We start from the raw sequence: 24,325 nt of genomic DNA, 5'->3' as shown, positions 1-24,325 counted from the left end.
CCTGATTGCTTCCATGGTAGAAGCTTATTTAAGAACATATTGACCTGAGTGTTTCTATGGTAGAAGCTTTTTTAGGACATCTTGATATATTGATATATTTGAAATAATTATATTGCAAACGTTTTATTGCCTTAACATGGATGAAAGATCACAATGAAAAGGATAGATGGTTATAGTCTACCTTCGCTAAAATATACTAAATGTTGGTCATTTTTACAATAAATGTTAAGGTTGATGTATTAAAAGCATGTTCCCTTAAATTCTCTCGTCAAAATTAAAAGCAATAACGCATTTTCCGCAACTAAATTCTCATGTCCTTCCTTAATTTGTCATTTATTTCTTAAGTATTTTTTTGTCTTTTGAAACAAATAGCAACTAATATAGAGAGTGAAAATAGCAGATCGGTATTAATTGAACTGTCTGTTATGGTGTCAACTCAAGCCGTGATAAATGTTTAAAGGAAGTAATGCAAATTAAATGTGCATTAAGCACAATTATTGACTGAAATTTAGTTTTAATGCACATTGATTGGTCAATTATCTACTTAATTGGCATGAACATGCGATTAATTTGTTTCTAAATGTACACTCAATGGTGGTTTGTATTCCTCAATCTATCAGTTTGTAATGCATAATGTTTTTCCAAAACAGAGAGCGAGGTTTATTTAGCTCATTTTTGAATAACAATGACGATGATTTGTCAAGGCGCATAACTCCGACTTTTCTATGTTTTAAGTAATGTATCTTGTTCAACTAAAACAAACATCACGACAAGGCGCATAACTCCGCCTTTTTTATGTTTAAAGTAATGCCTCTTGTTCAACTAAAACACAACATCACAACAAGGCGCATAACTCCGCCTTTCTATGTTTAAAGTAATGCCTCTTGTTCAACTAAAACACAACATCACGACAAGGTGCATAACTCCGCCTTTCTATGTTTAAAGTAATGCCTCTTGTTCAACTAAAACACAACAACACGACAAGGTGAATAATTCCGCCTTTTCTATGTTTTAAGTAATGCCTCTTGTTCAACATAAACACAACAACACGACAAGGTGCATAACTCCGCCTTGCTATGTTTAAAGTAATGCCTCTTGTTCAACTAAAACACAACGACACGACAAGGTGAATAACTCCGCCTTTTCTATGTTTAAAGTAATGCCTCTTGTTCAACTAAAACACAACAAAACGACAAGGAGCATAACTCCGCCTTTCTATGTTTAAAGTAATGCCTCTTGTTCAACTAAAACACAATAACACGACAAGGCGAATAACTCCGCCTTTTTCTATGTTTTAAGTAATGCCTCTTGTTCAACATAAACACAACAACACGACAAGGTGCATAAATCCGCCTTTCTATGTTTAAAGTAATGCCTCTTGTTCAACTAAAACACAATAACACGACAAGGCGAATAACTCCGCCTTTTTCTATGTTTTAAGTAATGCCTCTTGTTCAACATAAACACAACAACACGACAAGGTGCATAAATCCGCCTTTCTATGTTAAAAGTAATGCCTCTTGTTCAACTAAAACACAATAACACGACAAGGCGAATAACTCCGCCTTTTTCTATGTTTTATGTAATGCCTGCTGTTCAACTCAAACACAACAACACGACAAGGTGCATAAATCCGCCTTTCTATGTTTAAAGTAATGCCTCTTGTTCAACTAAAACACAATAACACGACAAGGCGAATAACTCCGCCTTTTCTATGTTTTAAGTAATGCCTCTTGTTCAACTAAATCACAACAACACGACAAGGTGCATAACTCCGCCTTTTCTATGTTTTAAGTAATGCCTCTTGCTCAACTTTAACTCAACAACACGAAAAGAGCAAACGGGCGTTTGTGTTCGCTCCGCGGCGCTCAGGTTTTGTCTATTGTTTAGTATATTTTTTACCTTTAACATTTTTTTTGTTAAATTGTAGTCTACTGGGCATGTTACTGTAGTAACCATTATTTTGTTTTATTTCTGTAATTACTATTTGTTTTGTTTCTCCTGACTTTTATTCAGATCGATCATAAATCAGAATACTTCACCCTTCTAAGTATTTAAATGCAGAGTTATTGTTATGCGTGGGAATATATGAGCTTAATGTCATCACCTTTGGATTTGACACCGCTGAGAACTATTTACTGTGAGTTATATGATTGGAACCGCTATTGTGTTTTATTTGACGTTTATTCACATCGATCATTAGATATGTACTTCACCCTTCTAATTACCTAAATGCTCTGGTCATGCAATGCGTTGGAATATAGAACTTTAATGGCATCACCTTTAGTTTTGATACAGGTGAAAACTATGCATTACGTGTGAGGTGCTTCTTTGAGTATGATAAAAGTCCCCTTGTTTTCAAAATGATATACAAAAATAAGTTTATCTAACACAGTGTGTATACGTGCAATGCCATATACTCGTAGAAAATAAGTCTTGCACATAGACCTGTATTAATCGAATACGTTTTCGCACTAATAAACAATTATATATACAGATGCACATACATATACATATATAGATATACAAGTACTACACATCAATACGAACACAAACACATAAACATACATAAAGAAAAACAGACAAAGACATGCACATACCCTCACATAAATACATCAAACACGCACGCATGCACGTTCGTACGTACCGACGCACGTACGCTAGCACGTTCGCCTGCATGAACACACGCACATACTCACGCGCACTAACACATACACATACGCACCGTCGGTTGAACGCTTTAACGCACTCACGCACTCACACACAAGCGCGTGCCCACATACACGTTCACGCACCACTGTACACATCTATTTGAACAATAAATCCTTTTAAAGATTTGCTTGATTATTTGAAATAAGTATAATGTTATATTCTGAGCATACACTCGTATACACATTGTTTATTATGTATAATACGATTGAATTTCTGTGAGTACATTACAGAACAAAACAAAACCAAAAAAGTTCATTTCGTTATATATAATATGATTGAACTTCTTTAAGTACAGTATAAAACATAACAGAAACGATAAAAGTTATTTTTTATTAATCAGTTCACACAATATACAAAATGATATAAGTCAAAGATGACCCTTTATCATGGATTATTGAATATACGTCATATACACATGGCGATTTTAAATTTATGATAACCTAAACAAATAAGAAAAGAGCTTCTAGCAGATGATATCAAAATGATATATTATCCTATAAGATGTATTTTGTATGTATATGAACGTGTGAATCAATATATTACTGATAGGTCAATCATAAACAATAACATATTATAAACTAAAAGCGTACATTTTAATATGGAATTCGGTAAAAAATATACAATGTGAAAAATGTGTCAATATGACAGGTAAGAGAACAAAAATTCGTTTAACAGTTGAGCATTTATATTTCTTATTTCAAAAGCCTTGTACAAGAAGATCGAGGGGTGAATGCGAAAAGGTTATCAGTGACATTAAATAAAGAAGAAGGAAAAACCTCTTCATATCAACACTCGAGATGGGCACTTGATATAGTATTTTTTCCGAATGTAAAATTCTATAGCCGTTAACAAAGAGGATCGTTAATGACAATATCTAGGTATTTAACTATTTCTAATCTTAACATGCATCTGGCAATCAAACGTAAAATTGGAACTCGTCTACATATACATCACATAAAGGACAAAATCTTTCATTTAAAGGAGGTCTATCCGTTAATGCTTACCTTTCAATACACTCCGTCAATGCCTACCTTTCAATACACTCCGCCAATGCATCCCTTTCAATAAACTTTACCAACGCTTACCTTTCAATACACTCCGCCAATTCTTACCTTTCAATACACTCCGCCAATGCCCACCTTTCAATAAACTCCGTCAATGCATCCCTTTCAATATATTCCGTAAATGCGTCCCTTTCAATACACTTTACCAACGCTTACCTTTCAATACACAACGTCAATGTTTAATATGCAATACACTACGCCAACGCTTACGTTCCAATACACTCCGTCAATTCTTAACTTCACATACGCTCCGTCAATGCTTACTTTTCAGAACACTCCGTCAATACATTCCTTTCATTACACTCCGTCAATGATAGCCTTTCAGTATACTCCGTCAATGCTTACCTTTCAGTATACTCCGTCAATGCTCACCTTTCAATATACTCCGTCAATGCTTACCTTTCAATATACTCCGTCAATTCTTACCTTTCAATATACTCCATCAATGCATCCCTTTCAATACACTTTGACAACGCTTACGTTCCAATACACTCCGTCAATGCTTACCTTTCAATACACTGCGTCAATGCTTACCCTTCAATACATTCCATCAATGCATCCCTTTCAATACACCTTGACAACGCTTACGTTCCAATACACTCCGTCAATGCTTACCTTTCAATACACTCCGTCAATGCTTACCCTTCAATACTTTACATCAATGCATCCCTTTCAATACACTTTGACAACGCTTACTACACAATTGCACAATTTAATAAATATATTTTACTATCAAATAATAAATTGATGCTATGAGTAATACTTACATTTAAACAGAAACAATTCTTATTCCTGCCAAAACGTGTTCACTTATTTTAATAATATAACGAGTTCTTACACTCAAACAAAATATTCACGCAGCGGGGTAAATATATTTCTCGTTCGATATGAAGTCTGTTCAGCGCTACAGCAATGTGCTTTATATATCTCTGAAGGCTTTGCAAAAAATAAACTCGGTCAAAACAACAATCACTGAGCTGCACCGAATAAATTACCCGGAGATAAAGGACTGGAAGCGCTGAGTTGCATTAATTGACTGAGATGGATACAAAGGAACTATTCTGGAAGCGTCTGCTTCATGGGGCGATGCATATGAAGAAATCGGTTGTACATGATTACTTCGGCGTAATTATATATGTTATTTTTCTGATAATTATTTCTCAACTGTTGTTGGGCGTAACAGCATTTCGGAAATGACGTCGTTGACATTGTGTCCCGGACCTATGCCTGGCGAATTGATAGCATAACGGGAAGAATGTGCTTAAATATAAAAACAGTGATAAACACATCGAATATATGTATTCAACGTTTGGCACATTGAGCTATCAATTTAATTTCAATAATACATCTCCATTTTCTACTGTAAATATAAACCCAGCTCTACTGTATGCGATGGAAGGAAGAAGGCTAGTTAAAGTGAGATTAACTAAGGTAGTCCAACGTCATTCATCTTCTATCAGACAAAACTTAAATAATACATTTGCTAAAGACTTTGGAAAAACAAACCCACAAGATATAACCTGGGCTGATAAAAGACATAAGAGAACAAAACACATTCAAGAAATCGAATGGCACGTACAAAATATATTCAAATAATTTTAGCCTTGATATACCAAATATATTAATTTTATATAATTCAAAGATAAATTTTAAGCTTTGCACTACTTGATATTATTTAAATTGAAACAAATTCCAATATAGTCTGCAATAACCACAAAGGCCAATTCGAAACCTATTCTGCTCGAATGGTTGGAAATTTGTAGTTTAACGTTATGTTGAAGGGAGACTTGTCTTTGGCGAGCTAGAATCTTCTAACGGTGTGCCTAAACATTCAGGTAAATCGTGTTGTTAATCGCGTGAGAACTGGTTCTAAGACGCATGAAGGACGCGTGCTTATCTTGTGACGACAATGAATTAAATACCCGAAAAAACATTTTTCCTGGAATTACAATATGATGTGATGTTTATTTTGTTAACCGTAATTGATATTTAGGATTCAAGCAACAACAAATTAAACTTTCTGACATATTTTCTAGTAGATGTTGTTTTTCGTAGATTCATACTTGAATATGAAGTACGTGAATCTGAAATATGTTTACAACTGTGAAAAGGTTAGATGAACAAAAACAAGTTGAGTTGTATTTTGGCAATAGAGCATACATTATTTGCACCGTTGCAATATCACCTCGGCATTTCAGTAATATCAACACATGCATGTTGAACATTGCGTATACAGTTTGGTCCTTGTTTGTTTATTTGTGCATGTTTTAACTTACTTGTTCTGCGAATCGGTTCTCCTCAACTCTAAAGACGTGCACAAACTGATCCTATGATTGTACTCCTTACACAATGATAACGTACTGTTTAAAAATATCATAATCATGCTTTTTAACGACGATGTGGATTGTTTTAAAATAAAACCTAATTCAATGTCCATGTATTTCTTACCCACTTGAGAAAACAAATAATCCAATAATGGAGACTATAAAATAATTTAATTGTCTGTTGGTCGGACGGTCGGTCGACCTGGTGCTATTTGATTGCAAACTATTACCACAGATAACTTGGCTCACATGGTAATCATAAAGTGTTATGATTTACATAGTCGATATTAGTTTTGGGTCAAATTGTTAAAGTGTTCTGGCTTTTTTACTTAAATATTAAGTCTTACCTCTCACTTCACAACTAAATTTATCTTAGAGTGTTTTTTTTTTTTTTAAATTGCGTTAACTTGTATTTGTACTCCTCATTTCTATGCTCAATTGCAGTATTTTCGGCAGTTTGCCATTAATCATTATGACAAAAAAATCCTGCTAAAATATCCTGTGTTAGAAATTCACCATAACATAAGATTGTGATGAATTATGAAATTATACTTTTTGTCCAAATACCAGTTCCTGAATTACTTTTTCTTCTAGATTACTGATTTATTGCAATAAGACCGTGATGATAGCTAATTTTTATCTTGCAAACGCCACAACATTTAGTTGAATTTCTCAGGAAACTCATGTGACCAATTATAAACTATTTATAACTGTTATAATGTAAGCATGCATTTCTAGCGAGATATATTATCATGCATAATTTTGTAAATGTGTTACTTATCTGTTCTATATTGAGATTAGACTTTATGATATATGTCTAGAGAGAAGATATGCACACGTATAACACAGACCATAAACACAGGATTATCTAATACGCACGTTGGCATTTTATTTGCAACAGCACAGTATGTGTTTTGAAATATATTTTCCATGTGGAGCAGATGTATACATCTACACATACGTAAAATATATATTATTCAGAAAAAAGCTGTAAAAAATCTTAAAAGCATGTTAAAACGTTATCCAGTCCATTGTTCAAGGAATTAGGCTGGATATCGTTTGACATTACATATAAATTCAATGTTTTATCTCATTGCCGTCTACCACCCATCATGATTTAAGTTGCCTTTGCTACATTACTTACTATGGTAAAAAGTCATTTACTTATTTTGCTCAATCTGTATAGAATTCAATACCGCTTTTTATTCGCGAAACATCAGCTTTATTTGCATTTAAAACACAATTCAACAAACACCGGATGACAAAACATTGACATTAGTGAATGACTGTCTGTTAAAATTGTTTGTTTAAATGCGATTTATTCTTGTCTTTTATAATTTTGAACATTTTACTGAGTATCTGTTGTGTTTGAATGTCGTCGTATTTGTTATTGTTTGAAATAGGAATGTTTACTAATACGTTTGTTGAATCCATTGAAGACAACATTGTAAAGAAGAGACTTATGTCACTTAATGTGTTATCTTGAAATAAAGTTGTTATCATATTATGGTGAGTTCATTTTGCATCAAGCCAAGATGCAAACTCAAGAATCAATGGATTGGTGTGTGAATCAAAGACATTTAAATCAAAGCATTGTACTATGTAAACTGGACGTTTTGTTGAGCAAGCATAGCAGAGTAAATAACTCTAATGCAATGAAAATAGCGCACACAAATACTCTTAAAATATATTAATGTAGTTGATGCTAAGTAAACGGTAATTTAGAATTTGAATTGAAATATGACACTATATCGTATATATATGATATTATATCGTTCTAAAAAAATGTTCTATATAATACAACTAATACAATGTCAATTTATCAATATAGAAATGAGTACTTCTAGTAAACCTGTTGTTACACCATTAATCCGTGTAAAATTATAAGTAAATATGTGAACATTTCGCAATTCAAACATCGACTGATGGCCAAGTTGAGGTCATTTTAGATATAAATTTAAATCGGCAAAAGAGCTATTTCATTTATATTTTCAAGTTATATTATGCATACGATTTATGAATTGCTATATAAAATGAATACTGGTTAAATCAAGTGGGGGGAATAATTTCAAAATAAACATATGACAATTGTTGTATTGCCTTAACATGTACGAAATATTTTGAATAAAATGAAAGGTGTTTGGTTACATGTAATAAAAACAAATGCATTTTTAACTTCAAGATTCACATGTTCTTTCATAGCTCATCATTTATTTCTGCTGTATGTTTGCATTGGAAATAATAGAAAACCTTTATAAATAGTAAACATAGCGGGTCGGTTTTAATTACGCCATTAAATGTATGTTTTGGTGTAAAATACAGGACATGATCAATGCTTAAAGGAAGTAATGCAAATCAAATGTGCATTAAGCACAGTAATAAACTCAAATGTAGTTAAATGCAAATTGATTAATTAATAATCGACGTTATTGGCATGAGCGTGCGATTAAATTGTTTCTAAATGTATACTCAATTGTGCTTTATATTTCTCAATCAATCAGTTTGAAATGCATAACAGTGTTCCAAAACATAGAGCGAGATTAATTAAGCTCGTTTTTTTAAGAACAATGACGATGTTTTGTCATCTCATTGGTGTCTTCATTTTCGTGGTATTTGTTCAAAACCTTTATTAATCTTGGCCATAACTATAACCGAATTATTGAATTAAAAATGTGTAGCAAATGTTGTAAAAGATAATACGCACATGTTCGACAAGGTGCATTATAAGTAATACCTCTTGTTCAACTTAAACAAAACAATAAGACAAGGCGCATAACTCCGCCTTTTCTATGTTTTAAGTAATGCCTCTTGTTCAACTTAAACACAACTACACGACAAGGTGCATAACTCCGCATTTACTATGTAATAAGTAATGCCTCTTGTTCAACTTAAACAAAACAACAAGACAAGGCGCATAACTCCGCCTATTATATGTTATAAGTAATGCCTCTTGTTCAAATTAAACAAAACAACACGACAAGGCGCATAACTCCGCATTTTCTATGTTTAAAGTAATCCCTCTTGTTCAACTTAAACACAACTACACGACAAGGCGCATAACTCCGCTTTTCCTATGTCTGAAGAAATGCCTCTTGTTCAACTCAAACACAACAACACGAAAAGAGCAAACGGAGCTCAGGTTTTGTCTCTTGTTTAGTATCTTTTTTACCTTAAACAGGAGGGTGGTTAGTTTGTAAGCTACTGGGCTTGTCTCTGTAATTACTATTTGTTTTGTTTCTCCTGACTTTTATTCAGGCGATCATAAATCAGAATACTTCACCCTTCTTATTATTTAAATGCAGAGTTATTGTAATGCGTGGGAGTATATGAGCTTAATGTCATCACAGTTGGTTTTGACACCGCTGAGAACTAAGTATTGTGAGTTACTTCTTTGTGTATGATAGGAACCATTATCGTGCTTTATATGACGTTTATTCACATTGATCTTCACCCTTTTAATTATTTTAATCCTCAGGTATTGTAATGATGTTGAATATAGGAACTGAATATCATCACCTCTTGTTTTGGTACAGGTGACAACTAAGCATTACGTGTGATATCAGTGATCTTCATTCGTAGTTTTAATCGCTAATAGTAGCGTTTATCATACTGATGATTAAAACAAGCCAATTTAATATTCAGTTTTGCTCTTTTTAAATGTATGATATCAAGTTTGCGTCTTGAACAGATGCATGACTAATAATCATAACCCGGTTAAGCAGAAGAATACCTATGAATTACGATTAAGTGTAAACAGGAATTGCTACACGTAATGATAATGTGGTAGGTGAAGTCAATTCTATAGTTAGATAATGAGGATACACCACTGAGTTCCTTTAACCTTTTTTCTTAATCAATTCAACAAAATCTACAGTTAAAATCTGACACATACAGATACTGCTGGATAATCACATCATTTGCGTATTATATTGCTCAATGGAATGCCTTGCACTATGTAACATGCATTTCCAATTACTTTGAGGGTTATATTTCACCACGGCTGTTCTCGTGGACATATCAAAGAATTTTTGTATCGTAACAATAATTGCAGCGATTAAATAAATTTATTTAATAATGTAATACGACATTTATGAGCATTAAACACACCTGAACATATACTTTACTAATGTATCAGCCTTAAAATTGCAGAAATCAGGAAGAATACGTTTGAATCAGGGTTTAGCATCTCAGTTAAGAAATGAAAATAACAAATGGCAGCTCAAGGCTAGTGTTCACCTGTTTACTATATGGGAGATCATAAAACTAATTATTCCATAAAAAAGCAGACACGGTATCTATCACGAGGTCGAGTACACGCACAATTAAATTAGTATCGTTTTTTGTATAACATTGTAACTAGATACTCAAGGCTAATTTCCCCTTATTTACTCTGTGGGAAAAATAAAACTCGCTATAAAATCTATGCGCAATTTGATTAATATATTTTCCTGAAAAATGTAACTTGATGCCATGAGATCTTCGTGGCATCTGAGAGTTATTTAATAGAAGCGGTATAAAATGGATTTCCGACAATCATTAATTAGAATATCTAACTCATTTTATTTATAAATTTGGAGCACAGACAGTGCAATGAAAGAAGGAGCTAAATGTTCTCAACGTTGGCTATGACACAGGTAAGAACTAAGCGTTGCACAAATGCGGTCTAAAATGACATTCTGACGGATCATTAATGGTTTAAGAGTATGTACAATACTAGTAAGACGGTAACCCTTGCCCTTAAATGCAAAAATGCGTGTTATGCATTGCAAAATGGGATGTTAACTCTTGCCCTTAAATGCAAAGATGCGTGTAATGCATTGCAAAATGGGAAGTTAACCGTTGCCCTTAAATGCAAAAATGCGTGTAATGCGTTGCAAAATAGGAGCTTACTATATTGAAAAACACATATCAAACTATTTTCTCTAGCTTTTTTTATCTACATTAACTCCTTTTAGTTCTCAAAAGTCTTAGATAGGGTATGTTGACGCCTTCAAAAATCAGTATCAATCATCAAAAAAGCAGTTTTCCAAGCACATTGGAGACAGGGAACAAAGATATGAAATCATAGTGCTATAATGTGAAAACAAATAAGATATTGTCTGCAGAAGATAGTATTTAAGTGCAAAACACAAATTCTTTGATTCAGTGTAAGGTCATATATTATTTCACTGAATCAGCACCCGAAGTTATATTTTACGAGTAGATTAGTGTATGTTAACACAGACAATTGTATTTTATCGGCAAACACGATAGCAGCATTATATTGAAACGCACAATCACTCCTACGCACCCCTACGCACAGAAGGTAGAAAATTCAGCTCTCTATGAGCTTATCAAATAATGCTCACACTGAGCCAATTTCTGACCACTGTGCGCAAGAGTGCACTAAGTATACTGTTTTGAGAATTGCATAGACGTTAGCGTAACCTATATTATGGCGTAACTTTCGTCGGATAATCATACTGTTAAGATAGAACTGTCGTAAGTTTCTCTTCTGTAAACATAATCTTTGCCGTTTGCTATAATGCCGAGGAAAACAATACTACGAGGCAAAAGGTGGATGATAGAAATGTATATTTAAATAAAAATAATAATGAAATGAAAATATTTATAAATGGATATCCAGAGACAATTGCAATTGTGATATCTTGCATTGGCGTTTGAGGTGGCAATGAAATAAAGACAACAGAAACAAACGTGTATACAAAACGACACAAATTGTCGCATATTGCATTGTTCTTGTAACATAAATGACCATCACGAGTCAAAAATAACCTTGACCTGATTGCTTTAATGGTAGTGTTTGTTCATTCAAGCTTATATATCTTGACCTCATTGTTTCAATGGTAATGGACTTATTAAAGGGCATGTTGACCTATGTTTGTGAAGCAACGCACTGTGCTGCATAATTTTGATAAATAAACTGCCTTATATAGTGATAACAGGTGTAAGATGGTGCAAAACATCAGCTCACGAATTACAACGCTACGTTAAACATTTAAAACAAATTTGCAATGAGATTTATTGATTTTATTAGATTAACCAAACAAAGAGAAGTCTAAAACCGACTGAAAAATCTACTTTAATACTTACATTTACTCAAAAACTATTCCTATTCATGACGTCAAGAAGTTTTGATTTAACTAAGGAGTTCTTACACTCAGAGAATAGATTCACTCAGTAAGCAGAGGAAATATATATCTTTTGCTATGAAGAGCGTTCAGCGATACAGCAATGTGTTTTATATACATCTGAAGGCTGCGTAAAAATAAACTCGGTCATAACAACAAGCACTGAGCTGCACCGAATGCACGTACTGAATACATTGAAATAATTATAGCATTGGTATAACAAATATTTAAGTTTTATATAAATTCTTCATGGACTTTTAAGCTTTGAACTATCAAGTGTTGTTTAAATTTAAATAAATATTTAAATAATCCGCATTTAACACAAATACCAATTCGAAAATTATTCTGCTTGAATACTTGGGTATATGTATTTGAACGCTAAGTTCAAGGGAGAATTATCTTTGGCACGCTCAATTCTTCTTACGATGTGAATAGACGTGCAGGTTAATCGTGTTGTTATTCGCGTGAGAACTGGCTCTAAGAAGCAAGATAGACGCGTGCTTATTTTGTGTCGACATTGAATCAATTAACCGAACTCTTTTTTTTTCGGGAAATGCAATTTTATGTGCGGTTTATTTCTGTTAACTGTAATTGTCATTTAGGATTCCAGGCAACAATCAATACGAATGTTCTGACACATATTAGAGAGGATGTGTTATTTCGTAGGCTCGTTTTTGAATATGAAGTACGTGAATTGAGAATGTTTATATATGTGCAAAAGAAAGATGACGATAATTGGAACAAGAATCAGGTGTTTGTTTTACGTTGGCTATAGTACATATATTTTGGCATCTTGTATCACCATGTCAGTCCTGTAATATTAACACATGCATAAAGAACAGCGCGTATACAGTTTGGTATTGTTTTAGTTATATAAGTTGTGAATGTTTTAGTTTATTTGTGCTGCGAACTTGCATTCATCGGTTCTCATCAACGCTAAAGACGCGCACTATTTGTTCCATTGATTGTATTCCTTACAAAATGATAACGTACTATTTTAAATTATCAGAATCATGCTTTTTAACGACGATGTAGATTGTTTTAAAACAATATGATGAAATTTAATTAATTGTCCCTGTATTTCTAGCCCCCGTGGGAAAATAATTTAAACAAATAATAGAATCGCTGAAAAGGTGGAGTCGCCAATTGATGTCCTCTCAGGTATACCATAATTAAAATCATATGGCATGTGTATAGAACACATGAATATGATCATTGGATTGAGATGTGAAAGTGAACTTATTCAAATTTATATTTTAAAACAATGATATAAGACACATTTAAGGATGCTATTTTATACGGTGGTTTATTCTTGTTATCTTAAAATTGGTTTTAACTAAGCGGCTTTAATCTGATATTTATGTTCACAGGTCATTAATTGGAATACAAATCTCCATAAATAACCTTAATGCAGAGTTTGTGTAATACTTTGAAACAACGGAGATTACTGGTTGTACACTGTTGGCTATGACACAGTTCAGAAACTGTGTGTAGAAAGTATATTTGCTGCTTTGTGTTTGTACACGTAATATTTATAGAAATGGTATGTTTTTCATGATATTTTTACCGATATAAAAGTAACGTGTTCATCTCTTCACATTTTTTTTCGAATTTCCTCGGCAAATACCCGATCCGTTCCGGAAGTGAAAAAGTCGTTGACTTCATCTTATGATACACATCACATACCAAAGAAAGATTCGTTATCATAGCGATTCTCAGAACTCAAATGTATCATCTCAAAGCTAAACAATTGTGCAGAAGTTTGTTTGCATTTCACCAAAAAGTGGGTAATGTGCTTGCAATAAACAAAATTTGGGGTTAAGGTACAGAAAGTCGGCCTAGAAACATGTACAGTTGAGTGATAACCATGACGTTTGGAAAATAGAATTAAATACATGCAAGCACAGCTACAGCATGCACAGATACATACTTGCCTAGAAAACGAAAATTGTGGATAAAATCAACACGTTTATTTTAAACATTGCCTCCTAAGGCACAATCTGTGCAATACCTTTTTTATATTTAAAGTTATGATACCAAACTAAGATGTCGATCGAAGAATAAGTTTTCGCCACATACTGGACGCATACATTTTTCAAAATTTTAAGAAAAAATCCACTTATCAGGCAAAAGTTGAAACCGGACTCGGTACTTTTTATTCTAAATGCGCCATTTTGTTTGCGGTTAACACAATAAACCCCACATTATTGTATCGTAAAATGTCAATTATGGCAGCGATTTAAGTTATTGCTTTACTAATGCAATTCGACATTGATGAGCATCAAACAGGCTTAACGATCTTGACTAATGAATCAAACTTGCAGAATTCAGGAAGAATTACATTTATACCAGGGTGTTTTATCTCTGTTAAGAAAGGAAAAGGCTAGTGTTCACATATTTACTATGCGGGATATCATAACACTTATTATTCCATAGAGGCAGAAACTGTGAATATCACGGAGTTTGAGTAAATGGGCAATAAAATTAATATCGTTTATTTCTAGTTCATTGTAACTTGATGCTTTAAGCTAATTTCCCCCTATTTACCATTTGTGAAAAATAAAACTAAGTTCATTATACAAACTGAATATTTTCATATCATTGGTTTTGAATAAATGCACACTTTTATCAGCATTATATTGAAACGCACACCAATTATACTGTTTTGAGTATTACATAGACGTTAGCGTAACCAATGTAACGGCGTAACATTCATTTGATTACAATACTGTTTAGAAAGAATTGTTGTTAGTTTCACTGAAATGAAACGGTAAATTTATTATAAATGAATATGTGCCTTCGAGCTTATTTAAGGGCATCTTGATTTCATTGCGTCAATGGTACTTAGGTTCCTACGAGCTTATTTAAGAGCATCTGGATTTCATTGCTTCAATGGTACTGAAAGTTCCTATGAGCTTATTTAAGGGCATCTTGATTTCATTGCTTCAATGGTACTGAAAGTTCCTACGAGCTTATTTAGGAGAATCTGGATTTCATTGTTTCAATGGTACTTAGGTTCCTACGAGCTTATTTAAGGGCATCTTGATTTCATTGCTTCAATGGTACTGAAAGTTCCTACGAGCTTACTTAGGAGAATCATGATTTCATTGTTTCAATGGTACTTAGGTTACTACGAGCTTATTTAAGGGCATCTGGATTTCATTGCTTTAGTGGTACTGAAAGTTCCTACGAGCTTATTTAAGGGCATCTTGATTTCATTGCTTCAGTGGTACTGAAAGTTCCTACGAGCTTATTTAAGGGCATCTTGATTTCATTGTTTCAATGGTACTTAGGTTCCTACGAGCTTATTTAGGGGCATCTGAATACATTGCTTCAGTGGTACTGAAAGTTCCTACGAGATTATTTAAGGGCATCTGGATTTCATTGTTTCAATGGTACTGAAAGTTCCTAAGAGCTTATTTAAGGGCATCTTGATTTCATTGCTTCAGTGGTACTGAAAGTTCCTACGAGCTTATTTAAGGGCATCTTGATTTCATTGCTTCAGTGGTACTGAAAGTTCCTACGAGCTTATTTAGGGGCATCTGGATTTCATTGCTTCAATGGTACTGAAAGTTCCTACGAGCTTATTTTAGGGCATCTTGATTGCATTGCTTCAGTGGTACTGAAAGTTCCTACGAGCTTATTTAGGGGCATCTGGATTTCATTGCTTCAGTGGTACTGAAAGTTCCTAAGAGCTTATTTAAGGGCATCTTGATTTCATTGCTTCAGTGGTACTGAAAGTTCCTACGAGCTTATTTAAGGGCATCTTGATTTCATTGTTTCAATGATACTTAGGTTCCTACGAGCTTATTTAAGGGCATCTTGATTGCATTGCTTCAGTGGTACTGAAAGTTCCTACGAGCTTATTTAAGGGCATCTTGATTTCATTGTTTCAATGGTACTGAAAGTTCCTACGAGCTTCTTTAGGGGCATCTGGATTTCATTGCTTCAATGGTACTGAAAGTTCCTACGAGCTTATTTAAGGGCATCTTGATTTCATTGCTTCAATGGTACATAAAGTTCCTACGAGCTTATTTAGGGGCATCTTGATTTTATTGCTTCAATGGTACTGAAAATTCCAACGAGCTTATTTAAGGGCATCTTGATTTTATTGCTTCAATGGTACTTAGGTTCCTACGAGCTTATTTAAGGGCATCTTGATTTTATTGCTTCAATGGTACTTAGGTTCCTACGAGCTTATTTAGGGGCATCTTGATTTTATTGCTTCAATGGTACTGAAAATTCCAACGAGCTTATTTAAGAGCATCTGGATTTCATTGCTTCAATGGTACTTAGGTTCCTACGAGCTTATTTAAGGGCATCTTGATTTTATTGCTTCAATGGTACTGAAGGTTCCTACGAGCTTATGTAAGGATATGTTGACCTATTAATGGGAAAAAACGCTTTGTGGTTCCTTATTTTGAACTATATGAACATACACAAACAATCAGCCGAACACAAACATTTGAATGGTAAAATAAATGCCGTAAGTCAATATCGTAAAATATTAGAACTGACCTTCCCCCCATGCAAAATTGCAATTGGAACTTTGGTCAGTTTTTATAATTTTGCATATTATGCATGTTATTTCAACAAAAATAAATGAGTTGTGTTTGGTTTTCTGGCGAAAATATGTGACTGCACTGTTGCACGTTTATATAACAGATAAACGTTTGAAGCATATGAAAAATTGAGAAGTTCTTACACACATTGATTTTTAATAGTGGTGGCTTGTAAACGAAACTAAATTTACTTAAAACTCTGTCAGCAGATGTTCTAAAATCATAGTGTTCAACAGAAAACAATAAACGTGTTAACTATTAGTCCATGCGAATGAAGACTCATTAGTGGTCAATTGCGATACTCAAAACGTTATTTATGACAGGTATTCAGGACACGTTAGCCGAACAATATTAAATATACCGGTCTAAAACTCCCTTCTATAGCGTAAACAGGTTTAAGGTTGTGCAAAAAAAAAGCTCCAGAAATACAACGTTCAATAGATCATTTTAAAACAAATTTACAATGGGATTTATCGAATTGTTCAGATTAACCAAACAAAGAGTAGTCGAACAATGAAAAACAAATACTATAATACTTACATTTACACAAACACAGAACCTATTTCAGATAAATAAACCAGTTCTGCCAGTCAGAAAATAGTTTCACTCAGTAAGCAGAGGAAATATATTACTCTCTTGCTTTTGTAGAGTGTACTGCGATACAGCAATATGTTTTTTACATATGTGAAGGTTGTGCAAAAATTAAACTCGGTCAAAACAACAAGTACCGAGCTGCAAGGAATGAAATGCACCTACACAAGGGAACCAGATTGTAAGCGCTGAGTTGCAATAAATAACTTAGATAAATACCATTCTGGAAGCGTCTGCTTCATAGGGCGATGCAAATGAAAAACAAATGGTTGTACATGATTACTTCGGCATAAATATATATGAAATTTGTTTTGATTATTATTTCCCAAAAACCAAATCGGTAATTGTTCTGTTTGAATACTAGAATATATGTATTTCAAACGCTATGTTCAATGTTCAAGGGAAACTTTTCTTCGGCACCTTTCATTCTTCTGACGGTGTGCCAAAAAGTGCACTTAAATCGTGTTGTTGTTCGCGTTGGAACTGGTTTTAAGACACATGAAAGACGCATGCTTAATTTTGTCGACATTGAATCAATTACCCAATATATATATTTTATTTGGGAAGCAAAGTAATGTTTGGTATATTTTTTTTTGTAATTGGCGTGTATGATTTCAAGGCAACAAACAGTAAACACGTTCTGGCAAAATGTTGAGTAGATGTTTTTTGGAGATACATTTGTAAAAGACCCATTTCTTCTTGTCACAAAATACCAATTTGCGGTTCTTGAGATTTTGATGTATCGAGAGCAAAGGTAGAACATTTGTGAGGCTTTGAGCGAAACAACGAAACAATGGTACAGATAGGTGGTGTCAATACTTTTGTATTTATTTTCCTTGTCTTACTTTTCTAAAATATTACTACTTCTTCCGGAATATTTTATTTGCAATGTTCACAAGCACGAACGTGCTGTACACTCATTTTTAACTCAGTTCAACATTAATGTTAGAACGTGTTTCTCTTGGCAATGTGTATGTTGGAGTAGAGGCATGGGCTCATGGGTATGGAAGGTACATTTGTGAGGTTGTGAGCGAAATAACAAAATACTGGCACAACACATGTCAATCCTTTGTATTCATTTTATTTGTTTTACTTTGGTCAAACATTACTACATTTGCCGGAATACATTATTTACATTATTCTCAAGCACAAGCGTGCTAGAAACCTATTTTTAACTGACTTTAATAGTAGAAAATATGTAATTTTTCAGTGTTATTCCGTAGAAGAGATGACGAAAGACAGCCACGCCGTGTTTGTTTGTTGTGGTCCGGGGAAATAATAGAGGGGATGGTTTGGTGTGTGAGAGACATCTTAAAATGTTTGTAAGTATACTTTGTGCTACACATATTCACATTTTATTACGTTACTTTATGCTATGCTATGAAACTAAACATGTTTGTAAGTTCTGCTCTAACTGTTTGAAAGTACACTTTATGCTATATACATTCACATCTTTGTACCGTTACTTTATGCTAGGCAACTGATCATTTGTGTAAGTTCTGCTCGGACATATTGAACTATGCTTCTTATTTCTGTTAGCATATGTCAACCGCTCTTGTGTTTGTGTTTTCCTATTGACATGTTCGCACATAAAAAAATATTCATCGATGATCTTAGTCATCAAAACCAATGTATAAGGTTGACTTTATCATTAATTGTATTGTAACTTAGAACGAATTCCTAATTTAAAGCATACGTGTAAAGCTTATTATTTCTACCATTTAGTTTCAAGTTTATACAAGGGCGAGTTGCACTCATTTATACAATAATTAAAAGGACATGACCACTACAAGTAGTCAATAATTCAAATACAAACTATGTTAAGAGGTACGGTGCAAGGGGCTCAACGACACTGAACGAAGAACTCTAACGTTAAAAAACACAAAAAGACCACACGTGCAATAAAATAGCGATAAATAGTTTACTGTTGATTTAAAAAGAAATCAATGGTTAGTAATGTATTTGGAGTGTAATGTAAAAAGACAAATATAACATTTTGAAAAAAAGGTTTAGCCGGGTTTTATGCGTTTATTTTTTCTTAATAAAATATAGGAATTCCTGGTCAATCTCAACCATCCATAGGTAAAAATGTATAACCGTTTAACAGAAGTGACATTTTCCGAACTTGAAAGAAAATGATTATCGCGGCACAGACTGCTCACAAAAATGATTAGCACACCAAACTTACAATATATAAATAGTGACTTCTTTGAGTAATCCAGGTAATATTCCGATCGAGAAACAAGGGATATATTTGTCAATGTTACGTCCCATTGGAGAAATAAATCCCAATAATATTATACCTAGTTAGATTTTCATTAGCATAAGGTAATTTAATAAACAGACAATCTGAAACCGAAGCAGTGTACTAGCAGGATAGATCTGAAACATTGTCGTCATTTGTTTTTAATTTGACTCATTCTTAAGATGTTAAAATACCAAGCAGCTATCCCAATCCGTTTACGACGCATACATAGGAATGAAAGATCCGAGAGCCAGGCTTTCTCTTGCATATTGTAGGGCTACAAATGGACCATATTATACCCGAAGCGACCATCCAAACCCCTGTTCGACGCATTGTACAAGCAATGTGAAGGGATGGACATGCCTGTTTTATCGTTCTTCCCATTAGAAGCTCACCTTATAACCGACTCGTACAACGTAGTCGATGCATTGTTTGGATTTAGTTTCAAAGGTATACTCTTTTATATTATACTCGAATATCTTCCTATTTGATGCCTAGTGTGAATTTATTTTTTTTTAAATTGCAAGAAGAAAACATATTTCTGAAAACAACTAATTGTCTTTCTATTTCACACAATGCATATGTTTTGACATCTTTTAATGCCACTTTCTTTTTCCTGTTATGTTTAAACATACATGTTATACATTGCGTGAACAATATGTTGTTTGTTTTTTTAGTTGTCTATGTTTTAGTTTACGTTTGCAGTCATCCGTTCCCAAAAGCGGGTACAAATTATTCTTTACTATCATCCCTTATAAATCGGTAACGTCTGATCTAGTATTACCGAAAATATGCCTTTTTTAAAGACAATGTAGGTCAAATAAAATGATATGATGAAATTTGATTCAATGTCCATGTATTTCTGTTTGTTTTTTTTGTCTTAAAATAAAAGAAATGAGCCACGAATTTTCCATTTATAAAGCAAAAAAAAACCATACTTGTTATGCCATTTGGTAATGACTTGTTGATGACCGTTAATGCTTTCTGCGTCAGTAGGTCAAATGACCTTGAGCTGAAAAAAACCCAAAAAGGTTTCGCGTTGAGTAACTAAAGAACGCTTGTACCAAGGAACTTAATACATAGACCCTGGGACTTCATACTTGGTAGACAGGTTGGTCATGAGCGGTAAAAGACCCCTATGTTAAACTTTGTCCGTGTACAGTCCAAAAGTACAAATTTCATGTGCATCATTAATTATTACTAACTTACGGCAACACAAGCGGGGAGACAAGCGCTTTTCAAAAACAATAATCTCTAGTTCATTTCTTTTTTTCCATTTTTTTAATATTCAGTATCCCCGGAAATGTGCGTTTAGGGGAAACGTTTAAGATTTTTACTTTTTCCCCTTTCCTCTGAGTCTTGTAAGACCTAAATTTGTAGAAGACATTCTGGTGTCCGTTTTCGACCTCTTTTACTAATGAATCTGCAATGGCGGTTCATTACCTTAATTTGATATAACAAATGATAAAGATATTTCGATACGAGAAATGCAGAACTTATTCCGTATTCTGAATGTATATATCTGGGTCAAACTCCAAGGGATATAGATATGAAAAAAAAGTTCCATACATCGTGCTCATGCTGCTATAATGTACTATTTCATTGTTCACATTAATTGCGCAACAACTATCGGTTCCGGACATTACGAGGGAATAAATGTTGTTTTTTTTTACAAACGTGTTTACTGCATTTTTGACACTTTCGTCGGAAACCACGGAACTTAATGTCAATATACTACATAAATACCGTGGAACAATTCTAGTTCATGACTACGAGATTTTCCGAGCCAAATTGCCCACGGTACACAACGAATCGTAGTGTAGGAGTGTAACTGGGTATCCGACGATGGTTTTCCATCTACTGATATCTTTGACCAACAGATTTGATATTTGCTAATGTGCAATTAATGCAGCGTGGGGTGGGGCAGATATGTGTTTGCATACTCAATTGTGGATTTTGTTACGCATTGGCCCTTTTTTTCCCTGAGCCATACAATCGTTAAATAGCAGGAGACTGAGTTTATTCCTCTAGTTTCCATTGTACGATTAAGGAGAATCGCAAGTCGTTTATTGGGTACGTACTATTATTTATACTGTTAACAACATATATTTACATTCAGTGCCGTCCGGATTGTTTCCGATTGATTAATATTTTATTTGTTCAGATGCCAGTTCCGGAACAAACTTTCATTACATATTTTATGCGAAAAGGTCATCATAGGGTTACTAAAAATACATAGTCCATTTTGAACTACAATCAATTATAATGGTTATTTCGTGTGAATCAAATTTGCTGAATGCATCCAATAATTAATTATTTAGTATTTGTATAGAACGCAAATATTTTATCTGGTCAGATGCCAGTTCCGGAACAAACCATCATTACCGATTTTATACGATGTGCCACCATTGGGAATCTAATAAATACATAGTCCAGTTTGAACATTAAACTATTGTAATAGTTATTTCGTGTGAATCAGATTTTCTGAATGCATCCTATAAATAATTATTTAGGTTTTCTATTGAAACATGCATTGCGATTTAGAGTGTAGTTTTCATCATTGATTAAGCAGAATATCAACTTCTTCCTCCGGGGATTCTTGCTCTCGTTTTTAAGACATCAAGTAACGCTCTGTGTTGAATCAGATTACACCATAATGATGTACCAGATTGCAACTGTATTTTGTAGAATAATTATTCCGGATGCTAGAGTTATTTGTTCGTTTTTATTCCATTTATTTATTATCATTTGCACTTATCTCCGAACACATTTTCTGTCGTTTTGCAGTTTGTCTGATAGATACATATTAAGACTAAAAACATGTTTAAGTATATTGAAGCACTTAAATTTTGTTATATGCTTTGAAACGATAATAATAATGCTTTATTGACATAAACATCTTCGTTTCTTTTTTTCTACATTACTTATATACTTAATTTCACTAGGCATATATTACAAGACCCACATTTGGAAATAAATGTATCCTATATTGCCTTATATTTAATAGAGCAACATTTGTTTTGTTGAATTAAATGTTTGTGTTGACTAGTTATTTCCAACATGGGAAAACATGACTAGCATTGAATAGATTGGGTAAGCGGCATTACATGTTTCCAGAGAACCGTTTTATTTATATTACAATAAGAGTGAATGAATGTGTTTTGAATGTGTTTCCTTGGGGAAATTTTGCTCTCTCCTTACGACATTGTTAACCGTTATAGGTTCACTCTCACAGATTGACAGTTTTGACATTATTTTAGTTTTTGTCTCAGAATGAACTTAGTTTGGTATCTATGTCTTCAATTCAGTCATTTCAGATAACAATAGAATGGATCTCAATTGGTTTTGAATTTGCCGAAAAAATGTCATTTTTCTTAACGCTTTATTTACGCTTTTAGCCATAGAACATCAATTTACGAACGTAAATATGAAACACAGCGATATACTATTTGTCAAAAGTATTGTATCACTCGTTCCCAACATTAACACAAATATTTCCGAATTCCAAGACAAAAATGAAATTATCAAAACGACCAATGAGTGCAGCTTCAAGACATCATCTATTGTTTAAGGTTTAGATTCAGATCACATGTGTTTTATCACATTGGCAATATATTTTGTTGATTAAAGCTTTCGAGATACGACGGTGATATATGCATTTCTTGTTTCTAGTTATTTGTTGTTTTTCTGTTTTTTGCACGTAAGTCGGAACAAATTTGTTTTCTTTGCAACAGTTTTGATCGTGTTTTTCAATACTACAATGAATAATTTAGGGACAAGCCCAGTAGTCGAAAAAACAAATCATTGTTAAGGCAAGGGTCGAAATGACAATGAACTATAGACACAGACATATTAACATCACAGAACACCAAAAAATAAACCTACAAGACATACACAATTACAAATACCATAAATAAACGAAACCCTGAATAAAACCCCCAAAACATTTGACTTAATCGATTTTCGAAACAAGTTTGTTTTTCTTGGCAGCAGCATTGATTGTGTTTATTCAAACGTTAGAGTAAATAGTTTCTGTCCGGATTAATACAGCTTTTTTTCAAAAAACACTTTTAATTAACCGGTTTGTGTATCTTGTAACAGGTTTTCTTTACATTGTTTATCTTATGGTTCGTTCTCAAAGTTTGTTTTAACAATGTTTCGATTATCAGAAATATTTCATGAAATGAATTGTCGCGACATGGGTATGAAACATTAAGCCCAAGCCAGACGTAGGTAAACAATCCATAGTTTAGTCATACAGAATTTATACCGAAATAAACGTATTCGGAAGAAAATAATAAGACAATGAAAGCCAAATGGCATAATATTTTTTTCAAATCAATCTTAGCTTCTCAGAATTACCGTCTGCGTTATAAATCTATGTTTAGAAAATATGGAATTGTGAAGCCAACGGAAAATAAGCAACCTTTATTTGTTGTAGTCACACAGTTTATGACCATTTGGGAAGTGGTTTTTACCTATCAACAAATGGCATTGCTATGCATATTAATCTTTACCTCTCAGAATTACCGTCTGCATAATCAATCATGTTTGTTGTTTATAAGGTGAAAGCAACCGTGTAAAAAGCCTGAACTTGGTGCAGTCATGCAGCTGTTGGAAAGTGTTTTAACCGCTCAATAAATACGGCTGTGCCTCGATCGTAAATTCATGTATATAACATGTTAAAACACTAGTG

General features: G+C 33.5%; 1 protein-coding gene and 1 pseudogene across 1 annotated transcript in view; one reads left to right on the top strand and one right to left on the bottom strand.

Annotated features, from left to right (window-relative positions):
• Nucleotides 1-24,325, bottom strand: part of LOC128221514 (angiopoietin-2-like) — a 72,944-nt gene that overhangs the window by 25,127 nt on the left and 23,492 nt on the right. The window lies entirely within an intron of this gene.
• Nucleotides 18,374-24,325, top strand: part of LOC128221513 (NAD(P)H-hydrate epimerase-like) — a 46,454-nt pseudogene continuing 40,502 nt past the window's right edge.

The sequence above is a fragment of the Mya arenaria genome, chromosome 16, assembly GCF_026914265.1.
Source record: "Mya arenaria isolate MELC-2E11 chromosome 16, ASM2691426v1".
Lineage (NCBI taxonomy): Eukaryota > Metazoa > Mollusca > Bivalvia > Myida > Myidae > Mya > Mya arenaria.
Note: the sequence above shows the minus strand (reverse complement) of the source record. Positions and strands in the feature narration are given on the sequence as shown.